Raw genomic sequence first — 23,296 nt, forward strand, 5'->3', positions numbered from 1 at the left:
AACTAAGCCTGAATATATTCAGCAAAATAAACACTAACGAATGCAATAATCCTCTACGAATTCTACTAAACAAATTCAGAAAAAAAAAAGTCAGCATGAATAAATAAGTCTGAACGATGGAGAACTTCTGTTTAACCGCAGCGGTAATAAATATTTAGTGAGGTGCTGAGAATAACGACTTGTTTTCGTAGCAAATTTGAAGCAGGGTTCCTCCTTTGACGAAAGACCGACGATAAAAAAAATAAATATATATTTTTCTTTATTTGTTATGTATTAATGATTCTTCTTTCTACAGCAAACAAGTGTATGCATGAGAGGTTTCACGTCAATCGGCTTCGCGTGAGCTTCGATGTGAATTTTAAGTGCTTGTTTAAAATATGTGCTTTATGAATGCAGCAGCGGAGCATCAAAGAAGCAGAACTTCAAAAGGTTTACTTCTTACTTAAACAAACTGCGGTTTAACTTTGAATGCCATATTTCGTGTTTGAACTGAATGGAGAGACTAGATGATCCCGGTGGTAGAATTTAAGATTTTTCTTCGTAGATCTTCATTTTAATTCAGAGGGGAGAACGTTAAAATTGTATCTGAAGACTGAGAGGTAAATAATTAATCCATTCATTACAATTAATGTAGCTCTGAAAATCTAATATGAGGTTGGATATGTTTAAAGAGTTAGTTGGGTTAGGAATCATTTTTTGCTTTTAAAAGAACTACAGTTATTTTTAATGAATATGAATAGATGCCTAAATTAACCCCTAATATTCAGAATATTTTAATATAAGAGTTTTCCGCTAGTTATGGAGGTTCATTTAACGGTTTTCCCATTAACATATTTTATATTTTTTTAAAGAAAAATACATTTACAACCATAGAAACATTATGCACTGCAAAATAAATATTGAACACGTTATAAATGTGAATTTATTAATCTGCAATATTTTCTCATTTTTGTTCTTCGTTTTTAGTTTCAAATGTAGAATTTATTAATATTTTCTTGTTCTGAATATTAACTTTTGACTAAACATATTTTCATATTATTTTTAAATGCATAATTAATTTATTAGAAGTTGAAACTATTTTACTAGTTATTTAACATCCTGAACATATAAAACTCTCCAAATAAACTTTTATATGTAAACCTATAGAGTTTTTCTCTGTTCTAACAAGAAACTTAACTAAGAATAATCAATTATATTAAAACATCATAAAGAGAAAAAAGAAATATCTGAAATATCTACACTTGTGACCATAATCCAGTCAAGAAAAAGGGAATAATGTCCTTTTTCTTGACTGGACCGGGAGTAACCAGGAAGTAATTATTTTGTAAAAACCGGAAGTAATAATTTTGTAGGATATTTTCACATTATAATAAAATTTTACAGTTAATTCAAAAATAATATGATTGTTGCATGCTTGTTGATGTGAAAAAACCTAATCAAAGATGATTCAAAAATTATATTAATACCAGGTATAATTGGGATTAATTAATGGATAGTCATTAATTATTGGTTAATGATTAATTTGTGGACAGCATTAAATTAGTGATTAGCTATTAATTAATGTAATAATCATTTTTTAATAAATAAGTGGGACATATATAGGTGATTTGCTCTCCGTCGATTTGTTACATTATCAATTCGTGTTTGTCTGTTCAATTCAATACCGCGGTTCAAATTTACGAGGTTCATCCCAAAATAGCCATAGTGTTTCTTTAAAACGGGGCGTTAATATAACTAAGCTGTTCAATTCAATTTGTTAAATTTCGGTCAATTTTTGATTATTCAGTATGTATCGTTAGTTTTTTACACTGTTAAAAAGAAATATTCAAAGCCATGTTTCCATTAAGTACGTAAAATATATTGCTTTTTCTATATTAAATTAATATTGATAAAACTAAAACTTAAGAACATAATAATATGATAGAATTTTTTTAGTGTTCATGCGTAAATTATATAATTTAAATTGATAACTTAATGGCAGAAATAGCAATAAATAGCAACAGAATTGTATTTATTGATAATGAAGAAAGAAACTCTCTAGGATCTGTTACAAATTTAACACGCAATGGGAACAATTGATTCTGGAATATTTTAGAGATTATTAAGAAATATTATAAGTGATAAATGATGATAAGTTACTGGTTTCATTAATAAATTCTTGAATGGATTAAAATATCATTATGTCTTGCTTTAAAATCTATTATTCTTCGCTAAACAATGAATAATGCAAATCTAATTAAGTAATCTAGCGACTAAGTTATTACACATCGGTTCTTTTATGCTTTATCCATTCTCCAAAAGTGGAATTAAGAATATTGGAATAATACTTTTTATAAATAATTGTTCATGAGATTTTTTTTCAATATTTCTAATTTTAATAAGTATTTCTGCAAAATTTAATTGCATCTTACTTTTGCAATTGAAAATATTATTTCTTTTATTTTTATCCAGAGATGTTAACAATTGATTAATAAAATTATGTCTAGACCCTTCGCTATTCATATAAAAATTGGCTAATTGCATTTAAATTAATATGGATAGTTTAATTTTTAAGTAGTTTACTCAGTATATTTGAACTACTGATTCTTAAGGTCGTTTGTACATCTTATTAGCATCAAAAAAGTTTTTTCTAACTAAACTAAGAAATCGATACCCTCGGGTTGAAATAAATACTTTTAGAAACCTTGAAAAAATGCATTAGCATAGAGTCGAAAAATTAAATTTTAATTAATGTGAAGCCTCTCTTGATGAACACAAATCGTTATCAGATTTTACACGTAATGTGAAGCAATTCTTTCCCTCGTAGGGTCAATGTAAGGTTGGATGGTACATTCCAATCTGAAAAAAAATATTCAAACAAACTTGTAACAATGCAATTATTATTTTATTATGCAATTATTATCAATGCAATTATTATTTTATTATTTATAATACATGCATTTTTACAAGACAATTGTCTACATTTGTTTTTCATACGATATCTAATTAGGGAATTGTTATCAAATTAGGTAAAAACAAACGTTGAAATTACAAAAATTAAGTAAAAATAAAATATGCTCACAACAAACCATTAGATAACAAAATTATATTCTAGTCTTAAGCTTTATGTGCACACACATCATTTTATATTTATGTAAAAAAACATCATTTCATATGTACTAATACATAGAAGATCATGTATTTTTGAATTCAATCTATTATGTTTTTTTACACTTTACTTATTTAAACCAAAAAAAGGGGGCCGGAATAACCTAGGTCGGATTCGCATTGAGCTCGGACCCCGCCAGCCGAAGACCCTCCTTGCACATGGTGGCTAATGCACGCATAAATCTGTCGTCACCACAAAGTCCTCCAAATCGAAACAATACCACTGAGGGTACTGGATCAAAAATGATTCAGGTCTCAATTACGATCTATGTATAAGTGAATGAAATATGACTTAAGTCCGCCCCGTAAAAAGGACTGCAACGGATAAGTAGCTAAGACATACTTTTGGCCTTAGATAGCGCTACTGAAACAAGAGACGATAAAACTCAGCTTAAAATCGTTGATTCCATCACAGTTCAGGGCAGCTATGATGCCAGGACTTTTATTCATCAGGATCTTGGAGATAGGCCTTGCTTTGCAAGGTGGGTTATCCGCTGAACATCTCAGTAGTTGATTTCGTTAGCGGGCTTGTCTATGGCAAGTACCTTAATCAACAAGAACAAACAAAAAAGTAGCTTTAAATATTGAGAGTAAAGAGTAATTGCATCAAAAATTATCAAGCATTTTCTTCCAAAAAACTATATTTTTTAGAGGCTAGATATCTATATGTATATTTTAAAGAAAATTAAAGTTCCAAAAATGATAAAATTCCCAAAACAAAAGCTATTGGAATAAACATGTTACATATACATTTTAGAATGAGCAAAAGTCTTGCATTAGAACATATATGCTATAATTTATATCTAAAAATTATTATTTCAATTACTTGTGCATCTATTTATCATTTCTATTTATCACATATATATTTATATAAGTACAGCCAATTAAATAAGGAATTTTAATAATAGCGGATTGTATATAAATTTTTAAGACACAAATTTGAATCAATTCAATGCAAAAGAAAAGTCATTTGACAATTTGTTTACTAAGGAAGACTTAACCAATGAGGGAAAATTATTTATAATAATATTATACAAATTAGATATCAACATTTATAGAATACATATTGTATAAAATGTATCTACTTTTTTCAAAATAGAAGTAGTAAACCTTTGATGAAAGTCATGAATTGATAGACAATATAATATTCAGCAAAAAAAGTAATTGAATATTTTATGCTCAGTCTCATACCTTTTCTGCCTTCCTTGTTTTAAAGATTTGATATCTATCTAATTGTCTTAATTATTTTTTATTAATAAATGTTATTCTGTTGATTTATTTCTTTATTAAGTTTCTGAAAAAATAATTGACAAATATGCCTTTCCACTTCTTTAATTTTTGTGTCGCAACTTTTGAATAATTAAGAGTAAAAAAAACAATTGTTTAGAAATTGTTTATATATATGCATAATTTCACCATATCTATGTAGAGATGTTTTTATGATAAATATTCACAGAAATATCAGTTTTATGATATTTAGTTATTTATTGAAATTAATTGTTGTAATCGATTCAAATTTGTATATATAGTGTCATCTTTTCATTGAATTATATAATATCAAAACAGGATACAGGATTTAAAAGTACATATATAGATTAATATTATTTCATTTGAATAAACAAATATTATTCAAATATATCTTAATCTTTCTGCTTATAGCTCACATTTAAATGCAGTAGCTCTGCAGAAACTCTTTAAAAAATAACATTTGCTAGTAATATATATATTATAAATAATAACTTATGTATGTTATTTATTTCTACTAACATTGCTATTTTTATTTAAGTATCAAAAGGAGGAAAGCGATCTTTAGTTTAAAAGTAAAATTTAATTTTTCTCTATGAATAGGAAGCTTGTGTTATTAGATAAACATATCTTTCTTACTAAAGGAGGGGGTAGGACAACATTTCTAATAAAGATAAAAGAGCTGTTCAAAAGCAGCGCTGTTTCAAAAAGTAATTTAGTTTAGTGAATATTTATGGCAGCTTCGATTATCATGAATAGAACTTAGATGAAAAGCCAAGGGCTATAGATATTATTTCTTGTTTACAGTGAAATAACTTATACTCAAGTTTTTGGCATTAGCCCTAGTGTTGCTTTAAAATGGGGTGTTAATAAAGCTCAACTGAACTATGTTTAACTATATTTTTCAATAATATAACATAAATGCCAGAAAAAATATTGAAGAAAAACATTTATGAGGAAATAGAACTTTGATATAGAGTGGGCCACAAAATTAAGTATACGCCTTAGAAACTTGGAGACTTTTTGCAATTACAAATTAAATATTGCTTTCAGATGATTGAAATTTTTACTTTATGTACTTTTGTCTATGCTTTACCGTACTATACTAATAAAATTGTTACTTTTATTTATTTTTTACGAAAAAAATAAAAGATCTGAGACGAGAGGAAAAACAACACCACAAAAATAAGTATACACCTTTATTAATTTCCTTTTAACGTACAAATTAATATTTTGTTGCATAACTTTTTGCTTGAATTACAGCTTGTAATCTCCTGGGCATAGATTCTACAAGTGTTTTAGTGGTTTCAACGGAAATTTTAGCCCATTCTTCTCTCAGAATCTTCTTGAGAACTTCCTTGCTTGTGATTTCGTGCTCATGTACAGCTTTCTCTAATTGCGACCCCAAATTTTCGATGATGTTTAGGTCTGAAGACTGGGCTGGAATGTGTAATTGCTTCCTGCAATGGTGCAGCAAGTATAACTGCACAATATTCGCTGTATGCTTGGGGTCGTTGTCCTGCTATAATATGAAGCTTGACCCAAACCCCAACTTACTGGCACTTTTTTTCAAGTTATCATTTAAAATACCCAAATATACATGTTTGTCTATAATACCATCAATAAAAGCAAGCTCTCCAACTCCTCCAGTCGACATACAACCCCAAACAAGGACAGATCCACCTCCGAAATTGACTGTCTTAATGGTGTTTTTAGGTGCCAGTGCTTTCCCAGCTTCTCTCCATATTTTAAATCGTCCATCGCTTCCGTAAAGATTAAACTTACTTTCATCAGAAAATATTACAGTGTTCCAGAAAGAAATAGGCTTTAAACGATGTTTTTTGGCGAAAATCACTCTTTTTTGTCTATTCATATACTTGATGAGTGGCATTCGTATTGGTGTACGGTCATGAAACCCATATTGGTGAAGGGTACGTCGAATTGTTTCAACTGAGATCTTTTTCCCGATTGTAGCGGACATCGATAAAGCTAGTTTAAGAGGCACTCACCCTCGGATCTTTCTTTACTGAGTGAATGATCTTCCTCTTCGAAGATATTTGCCCTCTTTCGACCATTTTACAACCAATAAACGTTCAGATTCAGTAGTTTCTCTACGAGAGCTCATTTTACGATTTTTAATGAGAAAAAGTACTATTTAAAAGCGTTGAAGTGCAATAGCACGTGTTATAAGCAGCATCTACTCTTGAAACTCTTTAAAGAAAATTTGAAACTTAAAAAAGTGGTGGCAAAATTTACAAATATAAGAAGTGTATACTCAATTTTGTGGCATGGTTTTCTATCTTTTCTTCGAATCGCTTAACTTTTTTCGTAATAAATAAGTTAACTATAGAATTGTGTTATTATAGGATGGTAAAGCAGAGGTTAAAGTATCTAGGATAAAAAAAAAATATCTATTTTAAATTAATATTTAATGTGTAATTGGAAGAAGTCTAAAAGTTTTAGAGGTGTATACTCAATTTTGTGGCTCACTGTATATCGTTTGTTGGCGATGGTTTCCTTTCATTCAATTAAGATATTAGAACAAATCAATGGCATCAAATCATGGAAAAAAGAAATGGAATTTGAAGGAAACAATTTTAAAACCGCAGTTCAATTCTTCGTCAATAAAGATTTTTTTTTAAATACTGACTGTCATTTGATTACATTTTTTTATTGATGAATTGTGAAAAGGACCTCTGACTCTGGCATGAAAAGTAAAAAAAAATTAATTTGGAAGTAAAATTAATCACTTCGATAAATTAAGTTTCATCCATGAACTATATGATTGTCCTATACCATTGGCGTGAAAAATTAACCGTTTGCACTTGGGTTAATCGATGCAGTTTAATTCATTCGATGCAACATTATTCAGCTAACACAATGACTTGCTTATTGCTATGAAAAAAATTAGTTTTAAGTTGAATTTTACTGAAAAATAATCTACATCTTTTTATCATTCTTAAAGTATTTTTTTTATCAATTTTTTTTAAAAAAATAAATGAAATAAACGTCTTGAATGGTGAATGAGAGGCACCATCCGAGTGGAAACGGTTAAAAATTATTTTGTGTATGTATATTGTACCTTTTCATAAGATGTTATTATTTATAGATAAATATAAATCACCTTTTTAAACATATTAAGTTCATTAAAAAGGTCCGGATTTATAACAGACCAATTTGCACTAATTCTTGCTTGTAAAATATCATAAAGAAATAGATGTTCGTATAGATCTGCGTTTTCTGGTAGAGATATATTTTCATTGCAAGACTGTTTTTCTTGCTGCCTATTTCAAATATATTTTTGTGAGTTCACATAAGGACAGGTCATAAACGATTCCCCTTTAATTAATGTACAGAGAAAGAATGTACAAAATACCCAGAATATTTTCATATCAGTGGCATTTCAGCTGCAATTAGAAGTTGTCGATTATGTGAGTTGACGTCTAAGGGGAAAAAAACGGATGCGGATGTAACTACTAGGAATGTGCGGGCTACAAGTATCGAGTAGTTCGCAAAGAATTCGCAAGTACTCAATATAAAACATTAATAAACAAGAAATCTGCCCAGAAATCAAAAATCTACAAAAATAAGAAAGATATTTACAGAAATATCACCTTAGAGTTTTTAAAGAATACTGTAATAATAAAAAAATCTTTATCGGGATCTATGTACTCTGCTTTTAGATATAAGTCAAAGAAGTCACTATTCCATACTTCTTAATTTCATTATTTTCCGTGAGAAAATTAAGTGTGTGTCTCATAAGTGTTAAGCCGTGCAAGGTTTGAGAGAAAGAGACCACTCTCGCTGGTATTGGTTATCTTTGGATGGCATTTCAGAAACACCCTTAAAAATTTATAATATCTACTGTAAAAAACATAGCAGAAATTTATTTCGGATTCATTAGCAACATGGCATATATTTTCTAGTTTGTTTGTTTCATTGAAATATATAATGAAATATAAAATTACATTTGTAGAGGAGAACTTATTTAGTCTTTCACTGATTTGCATCTCCAATTTTCCAATCTTTTTAACTAAGATTAATCATATTTACATTCTTTTAAATCAGTCTAAATTTCATGCATAAACAAATGTATGTCAATGATTTTTTGCATTTTTAACCATTTTGTTAAATCTTGTGTTCTGATAAGATTTGTCTAAGTAATATTTTTGATATATTTATCATATGTTTGCAACATTTTTATTTATATTTTGTTCTATGTTGTATTAATCATCATCATATAATCATTCAAAACTTATTATATTATTATATTTTCATTCAGCTAATAATGATGCAGTGTAATTTAAAATGCAATTATTAAAATGTTTTTCCAATATTTTAATTTTAAACTTAATTAAAAAGTTAGCACTGCCCCTAATTACTTTTTTATCATAAGAGAATCTACGCTTCACATTTTTAAATTAAAATTCTGTTTTTGAAAGCTTTTACTCTAATAATTACGAATTTTTTTTTATTACATTTATCTGAAATAATTATGGAAGAAGGAAATAGAAGTATTTTTATTTCTCAAAAACATATGTGTATACGAATACATTTCTTTTTAAATTTACAAAACAACCTTGGTGAATAAAATATATGAAATTTCCTTGTTAATAATTTTATTTGGTGAAATGTCCAGCTATTTTTCTGCCATTTTTCATATGCATTTCTGTGTCAAAAGCTCGTCTTATGCCATTGAGAGAAGATAATTAAAAATAACCACGTGTTAAAGTATTATTTGATAATTTTACTGTCACTTCATTGGCAAGCCAAATCATCAATTAACAATATAGTGCGCAGAAAACTTTTCAAGATTAGATCCCTAAAAAAAAAGAAACACGAGAATTTATTGTTTCTTTTAGAGTGCTTTTAATTCAAAATAAGGCCCTCAAGTTTCAGTACACATATTGTACGGATATTTAATAATGTTTTGAATGCCAATTCAATTCACCTTGCAAAATGGTTGTCAAAGCATTCGTCGAAGTAACTCTTTCATGACAATAACCTCATAATCCCTTTTGTATACCCAATATATAACACAATTTAAATTTTATGTTTTTGAAATAAAACAAAAGTCGCAGGGTGCTACATTTAAATAATATGGTGGATGATTCAGCGCACACATTATCTTTTACAAAAATGTGCAAATAATAAGTGAGTCTTATCTGAATGCATTATCATGTTACTGCTTTCATCCTGATATTCTGGACGAAAGTTAGTCCGCTGTGGCCTGGTGGTAAGATCTCAGATTCGGACCGAAGGGGTTTTAGGTTCGAGATCCGATTCCACCGAAGAACTGCCGCATAAGCGTGCCTGGTGAACGTTACATCCATCGGGGCCAAACATAATCTCGCTGGTGTGGTGTAGAAGTTTGGTGAGGGGGTACCAGCTGAGGTGTCTTCCTCGTCATGTGAGGGCACGTGAAGTCCGTCTCAAAATAGCTTTAGTGTTACTTTAAAATGGGGCGTTAATATAGCTAAACTAAACTAAATCGTGACGAATGTTGCCGATTCTGGGTATCAAAAGCAAAAAATTATTTATGTAATATTCACCAATAATTATTTGTTCATTTGCAGAAACTCTTTATTGATAATACCAAAATATTCCAAGAAACTTTTGAGTATTGCTTTTAACTTCAGTGTTACCTTTGTAGAAATTCCATAACGAACTTTCCTATTTGTTTGAGAATTGTATAAAAATCGCCGTGTTTCATCACAATAACAGTCAATTTCAAAAAGTTAGGATGATTGTAAGTTAAATGATATGGCCTCTGTGCGCTGGTTTTTGTTCAGAATTAAATGTGAGAAGATTTAATATATATTTGTTTTTTCCAAATCTCAATCCGGTTAATCGGAACTGTTTCGTTATAGCTATTAAAAGACTATTCCATGTTTGCGTGTGACGCACAGAGATTTCTTTCGACGAATTATTTTTCTATTTACATATATTTTATTATTTTTCCTAGATAAAAATTATAGATAAAAATCATTATATGTAATTATAATTAATTATATGTAATTATAATTAATTATATGTATTATAATTAATTATATGTATTATAATTAATTCCAAATAAAAATAATTATGATATAAAAATAACTATGGTATGTTCTAGATAAATATTCTAGATAAAAATAATTATGATATGTTCTAGATAAAAAAAATTGTGATATGCTTATCATTTTTACTGTGTTTCTATCTACCAAAAACATTTGCGCAGCAGAAAAACATTTCATATACTAACGATTTTTAGGTTGAAGATAACTCTCCAGTTTCAATACATACACATTGCGTAAAAAAAGTAGAAGGACAGTGTCTTTTTGCCAATTAATATCTCTTATTTTCTCCTAACTACCAGATATTTATGCAGATTTAGTTTAATGAGCCTTGTTTTCATTTTAGGCAAAAATTAAACATCTGCCACTAAAATTATTAAGAAAATTAGTATATATAATTTCTGATGCGTAAGAAAAGTAAAAGGACACTTGCTAATATATTTAATTTAGTGAGTTGTTCTTTATTGAAATAATGATTTTGTACTTTGTTTATCCTTTTCTGTCAAAAAAATCTAATTTGTTTAAAAGTTACGTTGTTTCTCCGTTCTCAGAAATGCCTAAAGGAATACCTTTGAACGATTTGCAAACAGGGCAAATTCCAGCATATCAAAATGATGGTAAAGGTGTCAGAGAGATTGCTCGATCGTTGCAGGTGAACCCCAATACAGTTTCACACTTTATCAGAAATCCTTATAAAAATGGAAATAAAAAGAAGACTGGTAGACCGAAGAAGTTAACACCACGTGATGAAAGAAACCTTGCTCGATGAAAAAACACAAAAGAAGTGTTTCAAAGGCAAGAAATCAAGCAGGACTTAATCATGTGACGAAAGAAACAGTTTACAACTATATTAAAAGATCTAAAAAATTCATCTTCAAAAAACGGAAACATCATCCTAAGTGGAAACAAGCTCACATTGATAACCGTTTAGCGTGGGCTAAGGAGCACATGTCCTGTACTACAGAATGGACTTCTGTGATATTTTCCGATGAAAAGAAATTTAACTTAGACAGTCCAGACGGATATCAGCACTACTGGCATTGAGTGGGGACTGAAGGCGAATACTATTCAACACGACAAATGGGAGGAAGGAGTTTAATGGTTTGGTTGGATGTTGGATACAGAGGAAGGACAAGTCTGGTTTTCTTAAATGGTAGGCAAAAACATACAGACTACATTCAAGTGCTAAATTCCGAGCTTCTTCCTTATGCCTCTGACATGGGGGGTGAAGAGTGGAAGTTTCAGCAAGACGGAGCTTCCATTCACACCGCGACTGGAATCAAAAATCGGTTCCTAACAAATAATGTGGATGTTTTACCATGGCCAGTCAAAAGTCCTGACCTTAATATAGTGGAAAACATCTGGGCAATGTTAGTTCGTCGAGTTTATGCTGATGGAAGGCAATTTGATTCGCAAACTCAGCTTCGAGAAGCATTGAATGACTCGTGGGACAATTTTTGTCAAACTGAAATTCAAACTCTATACAATTCACTTCCAAACAGAATATTCGAAGTTATAAAGGCCAATGGGAAGACCATTCCTTATTAATGTCACTATTTTTTCATTCATTATAATGCTGTCCTTCTACTTTTTTTACAAAGTTTCAAAAAAGAGAAACTATTTTTGTTGCCATTAATATTTTATGTTTGAACATCATAATTCTGATGTTAAAATTGTATTTTTGAAATATTTGTTAAATGTTCCTAATAAAAAAAATTTAGTAAAAATTAAATATTTTTCGGTAATTGTTACAAAATCAAGTGTCCTACTTTTTTTACGCAGTGTATTACGGATATTTAATAATGTTTTGAATGCCAATTCAATTCATTTTGAGAAATTTGTTTCATAAAATGGTATGTTTCTGAAGCACTTTCATTATTTACAGTTAAATCTTTATTTCATCTAACTAATTTAGCATGAAACTTTTTTATTCTGTAATGATGGTAATCGTATCATAGGAATTATTTTAACAAATGAGCAAAACTTATGACAGATTAGAATTGCTCTTTTACCAACTTTTTACAGAAAGTTTAGAGAAAGTGTGTTGCGGCTTTTGCATTTGTTTATAATGAAAATGAGTCATTGGGATATATTTTCTTCTTCGGTGTCATTTGCAGTGAAGTATACTGATATCTAATTCTAAATTATAAGATGTTTCATAGTAGTAAAAATAATTGATGGTCATATTACTCACCAAACATATCTAAAAAAACTTTCGTTTATTACTCACCAAACTTATCGAAAAACATTTCATTTATTATTCACCAAAATTACTTAAAAACATTTCATTTGTTGTTATATAAATACGATGATGTTTACCATGAAGAAGAATTACAGATAAGGCTTCCGTTAACCTCCTGTTTCATTAGTTTTATGAGCACTTCTAGTTTCACGGATGTTTAGAATTTTCTTTAAACAATGGTTAGCGTTCTGTTCTAACAGAGAACCGAGAGATCGTTAAAGAACCAGCTGGTAGAAGAGAAAAGAAAAAAAGGGTGAGAATAAAAGGGGGAGAAACGAGACACATAAAAGGAGAAGGAAACTGGAGGAAGAATAACAAAGAAGCTTTGCTATCAAACAACAATTTGTCATAAGAGATAAAAGACCCTACCTAAAAGCCCAGGAACTATTCTTTTTCTATAAGAAAACACTTCTCATTCAATTCAAACTCGGTAAGCAACATATTTTTGTTGTATTTTTTGCATTAAAAAATCATGGGAGTTCATTTAAGAAAGTAAATAACTCTTTCTATGTCAGTAAATAGAATGAATGACAGAGGTAGTATTTCCTCATAGAAAAGAAATCATAATTTTTGGTAATGTAGAAAATTGAAATGGTAACAAATTTTAGTAATTATAGCATTTTCTATTTAAATACATTGCATTTTTTGAACCCTTAAATGCATAATTTTTGTTATTTTTTACAAAAAAAAAAATCTATGTTTTGAATAGCTGCGTATAATTTCTAAAAATTATTGTAAAAAATTAAAATTATTTTTTATTAAATTAAAAATATTGCATTTACAAAATCGCTACATTATTAATCAAACAATATCCCAGTAATACCAATCATTTTATAACAATTCTGCAACAAAATTATCTTTTATACTAATATATTTTTACAATTGATTGTATTTCTAATGGTAGAACTATTCATACAACATCCATATTGATAATTTCCCAAGTTTCTAGTTTAAATCTAATTCTAATACTGCTGCTGCTGTATATCGGTTTATTCTAGATATGTTTATCAAAACGTATTTAAAAAAAGGATTTCCAAACATTTGCACTTTGGAACAGTCGTGCGAGGTTTATAAATGTAATTAAAAATGTATAACCAATTGGCTACACTATGCCCTGTAGGGTTAACTTTATGCTTGGGATTTATTGATTACGTTGCCAGATTTATCATTATGATACCCATTAAATTCTTGAGTTTAGAAATGAATAGTTATTTTAATTTTTGGAATAGATCGAATATCTTTTGGAATAAGCTAGCTAAATTCTCTGACGACTAAGATAAAAACGGTATTTTTTATTTTCTGAATTTCAGCTATAATGAGTAAAAAACATTGAATAAATTCTTTCATGTTATGCGTTTTAACGAAACTTCAGAACTGTTGCATAATTTAGTGTAAGTTTAAAAAATATGGTTTCTTATGAATAACCTTTGGGGTTTACTTTATCAATAGCATTATTCCACTAAAAAATTTAAAACCGCTGCATTTTTGAAAAAAATGCTAAATCGAAATATTTGAAATCTTTATGGTAGTGACGCTTTTGTGGGCTTATATTTAACCAAGGTTAGTTTTCCTACCTCTGTTGTGTGCCAATTTGATTTTCTGATCAAAGAAGCCGCAGGTGCTTCGCCTTTTTATTTTGAAGCATTTTAAAGAGATGAAAGTTATAGAATAAGCCACTTCGAGTAAATCAAGAAATATTTTATCGAAGTCTTTTTTTATTTTTACTCCCATTTTCATATGAAATGCTCCACTCAAGATTTCATAATTATTTATTAACAAAACCCTAATTTTGGAAAATGGGAATTTTGACTTGTTAAGACCTTTTGAAGTATTAAGTAAAAAAGTAATAAATTTTGGAAAATTAGAATTATTTTTAAAAAAATATTTTTTTTGTTGATTTATCAATAAAATTTTAAAAAGTAAGAAGTATGAAGCATTCTCAGAATGAGAGAAAACATACAGAAATATTAAGTTATATACATAATTACGGCTTTAAAAATACCATTTGTTGAATTCATATTGATTATCTAATAATTTGGAAAGATTCTTTATATAAATATAGTTTGTAAATGAATCTGTATACAATGAAAATATTTGCAAAGGAAAAAGAAAAAAAAAATGCAATTAGGGTGCTGTATAGTTAAAAAATAATGTCTCATTATATTGTCTTTAGATTATTGTCGTAGAATTATTCCGATATTTGTTGGAATGCAAATTTATTCGCTTACATAACATATTGTTTGATTAAAACAAAAATATCATTATATTTTGAAGCAAAAGTAGAAAAATTAACTCAACTATCATAAAGGAATTTTTATTAAAAGAAATCCATCTTCTTAGAATTTAAATTATCAACATTGAAATATCGATTTTCATTGAATAAAGTTACAACTAGTTGCAGAAAAAAGAATTATTTAAATTACCTGAAAAAGTTGCGTGTGTTTTGTATGAATATGTTGCTTATTATTTTAATACAAACTTACTGCTTTATAATTAATATGGTAATGATGTATATTGAAAACAAATTTTAAGAATCATTTCCTTTCTTATTCTAATACACAAACTTCTTTCCACATTTCTATAAACTGTGAAGTATCTATGCATATGAATAAATTTATAATTCATTAATTTTTCATTAAAGCCATTGGTAACGAATCAGAAAAAAGGAATAATTCTTTCAGTATTATATTTCCAGAAAATGCAGGTAAGTTATTTACATGACGAATTTAAAATTAGTTATTGAATTTCTTTCAGTTTACAACTTTCTTTCATATTACTACTAATTTCGATTTCTTTTAATTTATAAACATCAAATAGTAGATACTTAGAATATGCAAGACTATAAAATGCGTTTTTTAATTTAAATCTAAAGTTAGACTTATTGTAAGTTATTTAAATAATGAGATTTATTCTTTTTAAAGGGGATGGGGACATTCTTACTTTTTTCATGCGGAAGAACTTACCTTCAAGAATAGTGCATTATTTTTAATAAATTAATTAATGAGATTTTTCAAATTTATATAGATTTGATAATACAAATTTCTTTTTGAATGCTTTATTGGAAAACTATTGTACGTTTTAAAATATTCATAGTATACAATACCAATTACATAGCAAAATTAAAATTTGAATAATATTAATCATAAGTTGCCATTTTAGAAAAACATTTATTTTGCTTTAAATATCTTAATGCAATTATAATTATTTTTAATAATTAGAGCAACTGAATAGATTTTCAAAATGTCAAGTTTTACGTGAAATTAACTCAAAAAAATAAATAAATAAATAAAAGGAACTTCTAAAGAATCATTATTAATTTAGGCTTATTTTTTCTCATTTTTCTTTTCATTTGTAACTTCATTTCAAAAACGCGTCCATTCATTGCAATGAAGAAAAGCAGTGGAAGATTAATAAGTATTTTATTATCTCTGCGCATTGTATTGTAATTTATAAAGGATTGCATTTTCATTTATTATTTGAAAGTTCTTTATGATTATTGTAACGCTGTCGTAAACTTAAAAAAATATTTTTTCAATTAAAATAGGCTATATTTTTCATTTATCTTTTATTTCTTTTCTGTTTCTTTTGTATTAAGAAACAAAGAGAAACAAATCATGAAATAAGCGCATTTAACTTACTTGAAAAATTGTATACATTATTTTTTGATATCACAGTGCATATTTACTACAATGCATCGAATTAAAACATTGCAATGAATTAATTTTTATTTTGACAATTTATATTCACAGTTGAGCAAAATTTATAAATAAATAATGTTAGATACATAATAATAATTAACATCACATTCTTTGAAAAATAACATCTTAACCAAAATGTCACTGGTATGCCAAACTTAGAAATAAATACATATGTTCAAAAGTTAAAAAAAAAATCGAAAATTAAAATGCAAATCCTAGTCTTAGAGTTAGCGGATTACAACATAGGCATTCATAAAACTGCCATATTGGATGTTAATCTTGAAAGAAGAAATATTTGCCTGGTGGTTTGTTTATTCAAGCTTAAATATTATTTAGAATTCTAAGTACAATCTTTTCAATCGAATTTCAGTTCGTCATCCGACTCTAAAGAAGTAGAATTTACATGAATTGAAAACTATATTGTTCCCAGACAGAAGCAACTAATGCGGGAACTCCTCATCTACTCCAAAGTTAAGCTGCGAAAGAAATTACTTCTTATATAAGAATACATTTGTGGTCAATTCACGGTCAACATGCTTTTTCTAAATCTTTCCTTACATGACGAGCTTCATAGAAGATCAAGAAAGCTTATCATATACCAAGGTAAAACAGATGAAACCAGCTTATCCATTCTGCTCAAATTAAGGAAGATATCTCAGAATCACGACGTCCACCTCCAATGGATCCCATCACAAATAAACATTAGTGTTAATGAGATCGCTGGTAGATTGGCCAAAGACGGTAGCGAGAATAAAACGGCCACTGGCTCTTCGCTTACTTATCCAGAAATGTACTCAAATGAAAGATTTAAACTCAATTTAATATGATGTATTTCGCTTGCGACCAATGGTACAAGGGAACTATCCCCTGGCACTTTTCCGGAAATCAAATGTGACCATGGCTGCCAGACTGCTCTGGCTAGACTAAAAAGTTGCCACCTTAAGTGCCTTTCCTTTGAAAGTGGTAAAAAAGTCTATTCAACGTAAAAAATGTTGTGACCATCTAGCTTCACAGGGATAGATTCTGGCATGCATCGGACTTTCTACTTTCTTTTAACATCCGATCCCCTTATTATAGATTTTTTGGCGGTCAACAACTTATTGGAGTTGATCTGAAATATGTCAAATCTTTTGAGGATAAGTAACAGCAACAAGATAATACAAACTTCTTCACAATATTATACAATAATATGAGATATTATTTTGTACAATTTTCAACAATATTATTCAATATTGTTTAATATTGTACAATATATGTGTGCTACTGGGATATATAACTCATGGCATCAATCTTTCTTTTCCTGAAATAAGTCAGAGCTAATACACAATTTTTTTAAAAAAATGGGTTATCTCATGAATGAATAATCGTAAGTGACTCGATGAGTATAAACTCAAAAATAAATATGAAAGAAAATATATATTGTTACATAACGAAAGATGTATGACCGAAGATTTTCATTGTTCATACAAACGGACTCACGCTTAGATTGGTTACATTCTTTATAAAATTTTATTTATTAACTGTAACTGGTTATGCTGGAATGACACAATCTATTGATTAATAATGCTATTGATTTATTTCAGCAAAGATATTTTGAAAAAATATCCCAGACCACGAAATCATCATTTCCTACATTAGTTAGTATCATTTACAATGACAAGTTCAAAACATCGAGTTTTTTGCACATTGGAAAAACAGGTTAATAAGGTGAGTTATGAAGTAATTATTTATAAAATATAAAAAAAGAAGCATATTTATAGAACATGCGTGTGAATAAGAATATTTAATTTGAACTACGAACGTAACTGAATAAATTTTGATTAATTTTCTATTCTATATTTAAAGTAATTTTGTATTATTCTAACATTAATATTTTGAAAGGACCTCCTAAATGCATTCTTAATGCTTTATACATGATTTATTCCATATCTTCACCGACTTTATTCATTAAGATTCTCTTAACCCAAAACAGTCGTAACATTAATTATGCATGTTGTAGTAAATATAAAAATAATATTGTTAGCGACGAAGGATCATTACATTGAATTAATTATTAAGAAACTCTAAAGCTTTTGTTTGTAGTGGAATTTTATTAGTAAAAATACTATGAAACGTGCCATATGTTACTTTTGGATGGAATCCAAAGAAGGTGTTTAATTCAAACACTTTGTTTGTACAACATCCATAAGGAAAAAAATAAACAAACAATTTTATGCCAGAATTCTTAATTTTACAGCTACCGACTATTTGTGTTTTAAAAAGGATTATAGTTCATGCTGAGAGCTTAACAGATGGGTTTAATACATTTTAAATGCTAATTTTGTTTCATTAATTGATTAACACTTATTATGAAATTTTTATTGAAAGTTCAAATATTTTTCCTTACAGCATAAGTTTTGAAATAGGTGACTGGAAAATTGAGATACACTTTTTCCTTTTCTTTTTTTTCTCAGTTCCTCTATCTATTCCTTGCCTTAAACTCACGTAATAATATTTATACTTCTTAGCAAAATTTGAATATATCCGATAGATTAAGATAGAAGTAAAGCTTCTTTGCAAACGTTTGTAATGAGATGAAATTGCTTTATTATAATGATCTGAACTAGCTAGAGTGGTCTGACCAAAGATCTCTCGCTTACGCTCTAAGGAAGGTACTGTAGGCCATACCCCTCAAACACCTCTGGACCTTGGGTAAGTCTGGAATGCGTTACATAGCAATGGTGTACAATATTTGCGAAATATTCTTTGGCGTGAATTTAGCAACTTCACTGAATCTGTCATGCGATCGTTGGCGAGGGGTTTGGCGATTAATCGTTAGCATACAGTTAATAGTATCTGAAAATCCAATATATGGTTTAGACGCGTTTTTCCCAATCGATTGAAACCAAAATTTTATAAAGAACTAAAATTGCAGTCGCAAAATCATCTACCAAATTTGATATATTTAAGCCATTGCATTTTCGAGTAATTGCGTTTACGTGGTTTTAAAGTTATATACCTACAGACAATCAACTGCTTATTAGATTGAAATCAAAATTTGATAGGTAATTACATTACAGATGGTAAATTTGTGCTGCAAATCTTATTCATCTAGCTCTTCTCGTTTCGTAATTAACGAGTTAACTTATATTTGAACGGCCGCACTGAATGGAGTTTATTCAAACGTTGATAGAAATATACAAATTTAGTGTAAATGCTGTATATCAAATTTCATGCATCTTTCTCAAAGCGATTTTGAGTCATAGTTGTCAAATGCTGGCAGACATTTTCTAAAAATGTTTTTTTTTCCTTCTGAATGTAGGGAATTAAATGTGGAGTGTTGTCAAAAACTGGTCAAGCTCAAAACTTATTCCAATGTTTATATTATAATATTTTTTTTATGATTATAATATTTTTTTTTCTATTATTCATATATGAGAAAGTAAAAATTAGCGCCGGCGTCCTGGCATGGGAGTAGCGCGTCTTCCCCGTGATCTGGGCGTCCCGGGTTCGAGTAGTGGTTCGGACATGGTTGTTCCTCTTCTGTGCTCTATCTGTGAGGTGTGTGGATGTACTCCCCTCCCCTGTAAAATGGGGTTGTGCAAGCGAATGTGACACATAAAATAGCTAAGTCATACTCTTGGCACTAGTTGGCATTACTGAAAAAATAAGAGACGCTGATTCGGCTTAAATAGCTAACAGATAACTGTTAGGGGTCTTGTAAATTGCCATAAGTCACACCAATACACAGTAAAAATTATCATTTGAAACAAAAAACTTTAGTATTATTAGTGATTTACGTTTGTACATTATCAAGATATGCAATAGTTTTGAAAAAAAAAATTGTCACTAGAATTATTTTTTGAAAAACTTCAAACTATGCGAACATGAAAAATGCATAAATAAAAAAAAATATCCATAGTTGTCAGCCTTTTTTAAAATTTTCGAATAAAAGCATTCAAAAGGAGAAACAAAATATCTTTCAGATTACTCATAAACAGTATTAATATTTAAAAAGAATAAGAGAGAAATATTTTGAATAAAATATGAAACATTACAGAAAAAATGAGAAAAGCAGATCTTATTTCTGAAAGAAAATAATTCAAATAGTAAAATTACATTTTCAAATAAATTCACAATAATTGAATTGAAAATGCAATGCTCAATCCAACCGAAAAAAAATAGAACGAGGAAAAATTAGGAATCCAAGTAGAAGTTTTAAATTTCATTTCAGTTCATTAAGAATTCTATAATTCTATACAGAAACTCTTTTATTATTTTTATATTTTCTAATAACGCTGCTACAGACAATTTTGTTTCATGAAAGAAAATATTTAATAATGTAAGAGTTATTTTAATAAATAACGAAAAGAATCTTAAATGGATTTTGCAGTTTTTCCTTCTTTAAATAATTTCTGAAATTATATTTTATGAAATATGTACTAACAAAATGAATATAATTAGAGGCTAAAAAAAAGGTTTTCATTCGTGAAATTTTTGACACGAATTACAGAGTAAAAAAGGAATATAGTTCATTCCTTTGGTTTTATATCTATAATATTGTTTTAGATCATAGAGTTACTCTTCAGGATCTTCAGACATCATTTCACTGTAAATGTTTTTAGAAATGGGCCCATATGTATATATATATATAATTATATGCGATGATCTCTCAAAGTACAGGTATTCTTTACCTCCAGTTTGAATATTTTGTTTTTTATAATTAAATTCCTAAAAGGTCTTTCATTTTGTATGTATTTATATTATTTGCGAAATTATCAATAAAATTTCTTGCAAATTATTGTTATTGCGAATATTTTAGTTTTTAAAAGACCGTTCACAATTTTGAAATAAGTATAATCAATTATAGTATCGATTTCAGTCCACCATTTAGAATTCCTGAAAATATTCATTCACCACTTTAAATAATTATTACTTTCTCGTATAAAAAGTATAGATATAGTATTGTAATTGTCAAAAAATTCGAACTGGAAATTTTGACGGATCTCCACATTTTAGAAAACGTATTTGGCGCAGTATGGTCAGCTATGGCTCTTGCGCCTTTAAATCCCACAATCCAAACCAATCCTCCACATTTTAGACCTCTTTCAAAAAATACATTTCAAAATATCTGTCCAACCGTCTGTCTGTGACAACGATAACTGAACAATTAGAGTTAGGTAGATGAAATTAAGTATACCTACTTTTTTTTCTATTATAAAGATTGTAAAGTTTGGCATTTTTTCTTCATTTTATTAGTATTTGAAATACGAATTTATTTCTTTTATAGATTCATCAGAGAGTTAAGTAAATATATCCTTTGATTCCAAGAAATCTGCTTTGCAAATAATAATTTGTATTAAGAACAGAACAGAATAGAAATTGGGACTTTGAAACAAAAAGGAAAAAATATCTGCAATGGCCACCTTTACAACTTCGATCTTCTTTCAGAATTCATAGCTGTTTTTTTTTTGTGTGTGTGTTATTGTTTGCGAAATGTTTAATATTGTTCAGAACTCTTCCGATTCTTGCCGGAAAAAACGTTTAAATTAATTTTTTTAAAATTAACTAAATATAGTAAAAATTTGTATACGATAACAAAAAATCGATGTATTTGAAAAGATAATTTTTTGTAATTATTTTAGTTATTCATTTGTGTATTTTATAATAAGTTTTGGTACTATATATTTTTATTTTATAATTATATTATAATTTTATAATAAAATGTTTTCGTAATTTATCGCTGAAAAATGTAAAACATTTGTCTCATTTTTTCATTAAAATTTCAAAAAAAAAAAAAAAAAAAAAAGGAATAGCTTTGAGGTGAACATTGCCACCCTTCAAAGTAAATATGGATCAAGATTAGTAGTTTAAAGTTAAACACTCTGGCCTGCGGAGCGACTAGGCAAAATACGCACGCACGCACACACACACACACACACAGAGAGAGAGAGAGAGAAAATAGCGTTATGTGACAATGCGTATAAACCATTAAGAATAACCTTAAATTACATAAATCCTCACAGAAACTACTATCATGTAGGTATCCTAGGCCATCCATCTTTTATCGCTTTGAAATAACGCGGAGAATTAAGAAGAAATCGTCAATGTTTCTTACAGGAGATACGGTGCAGCTTTGAAGATCCTTCTTTTTACTTGAACTCTTCATACTAGAAATCGCATTACTATCCACTACGTGGTCTGATCTCTGCAAATTCTCCAGGGGGGAATTTTTAAATCACTCCAGCTCCCGAATTGACTTCCCTTAAAGAGTTTCTTGAATAGAATTCTCATAGAATATATTTTGCAATTCCAAACTTGGAAGAGGGTGGGACTGAATTATCGGAGGAAGGGATTCGTGAAGCAAGAGGGGAAAAGCTTTTAGAGATAAATCAATTAAGGAAGCAAGGCAAAAGGCCAATGTTTCTCACCTTCTGTTCTAATAATAGGAAAAAATAATTTTTAATCATTTTTTTTGTGTTGATTGCTTGTGTTAATTGAATGTAACTGTGTTCGTAATATTTTCCTCCTATCTCAAAGAATTTCATATCTTGCCAACTCTTCATCATGTCGCTTCATATGCTGTATTTTCTTTTTCATAGGAAGCTTCTTTGATAGCCCAAAATGTGTTTGGATAAAACGTCTTTAGGACAGAATTTTGAAATTCTCAAATAACGATCTATATCTAATAACGATATTGAGTATATGTTGGAAAGAAATCAACTGCAAATAATTATTTTTGTGCAAAATTTATAGTGTATAAAAAAGAAAGCTCATTTGTAAATGCTATTGTTGTTACTTATGGCGATTTAAGCCGATTTTGTGCAGTAGCTTCTGAGGGTAAGGGCCCCTGAGCGCTCATGGGCAGAAATCTGACTTCTAACTTATATTTAGATGACACTCACACACTCGCTTGCACAACCCTTTTT

General features: G+C 28.8%; 1 long non-coding RNA gene across 1 annotated transcript; it reads left to right on the top strand.

Annotated features, from left to right (window-relative positions):
* Window positions 1-472: 472 nt before the first annotated feature.
* Window positions 473-21,773, top strand: LOC129968185 (uncharacterized). Its single transcript, XR_008784393.1, has 3 exons — window positions 473-599; window positions 17,972-18,095; window positions 21,658-21,773. It is a non-coding gene; the product is annotated as an uncharacterized LOC129968185 (long non-coding RNA).
* The last annotated feature ends 1,523 nt before the right edge of the window (window positions 21,774-23,296 follow it).

Source organism: Argiope bruennichi, chromosome 5 (assembly GCF_947563725.1).
Source record: "Argiope bruennichi chromosome 5, qqArgBrue1.1, whole genome shotgun sequence".
NCBI lineage: Eukaryota > Metazoa > Arthropoda > Arachnida > Araneae > Araneidae > Argiope > Argiope bruennichi.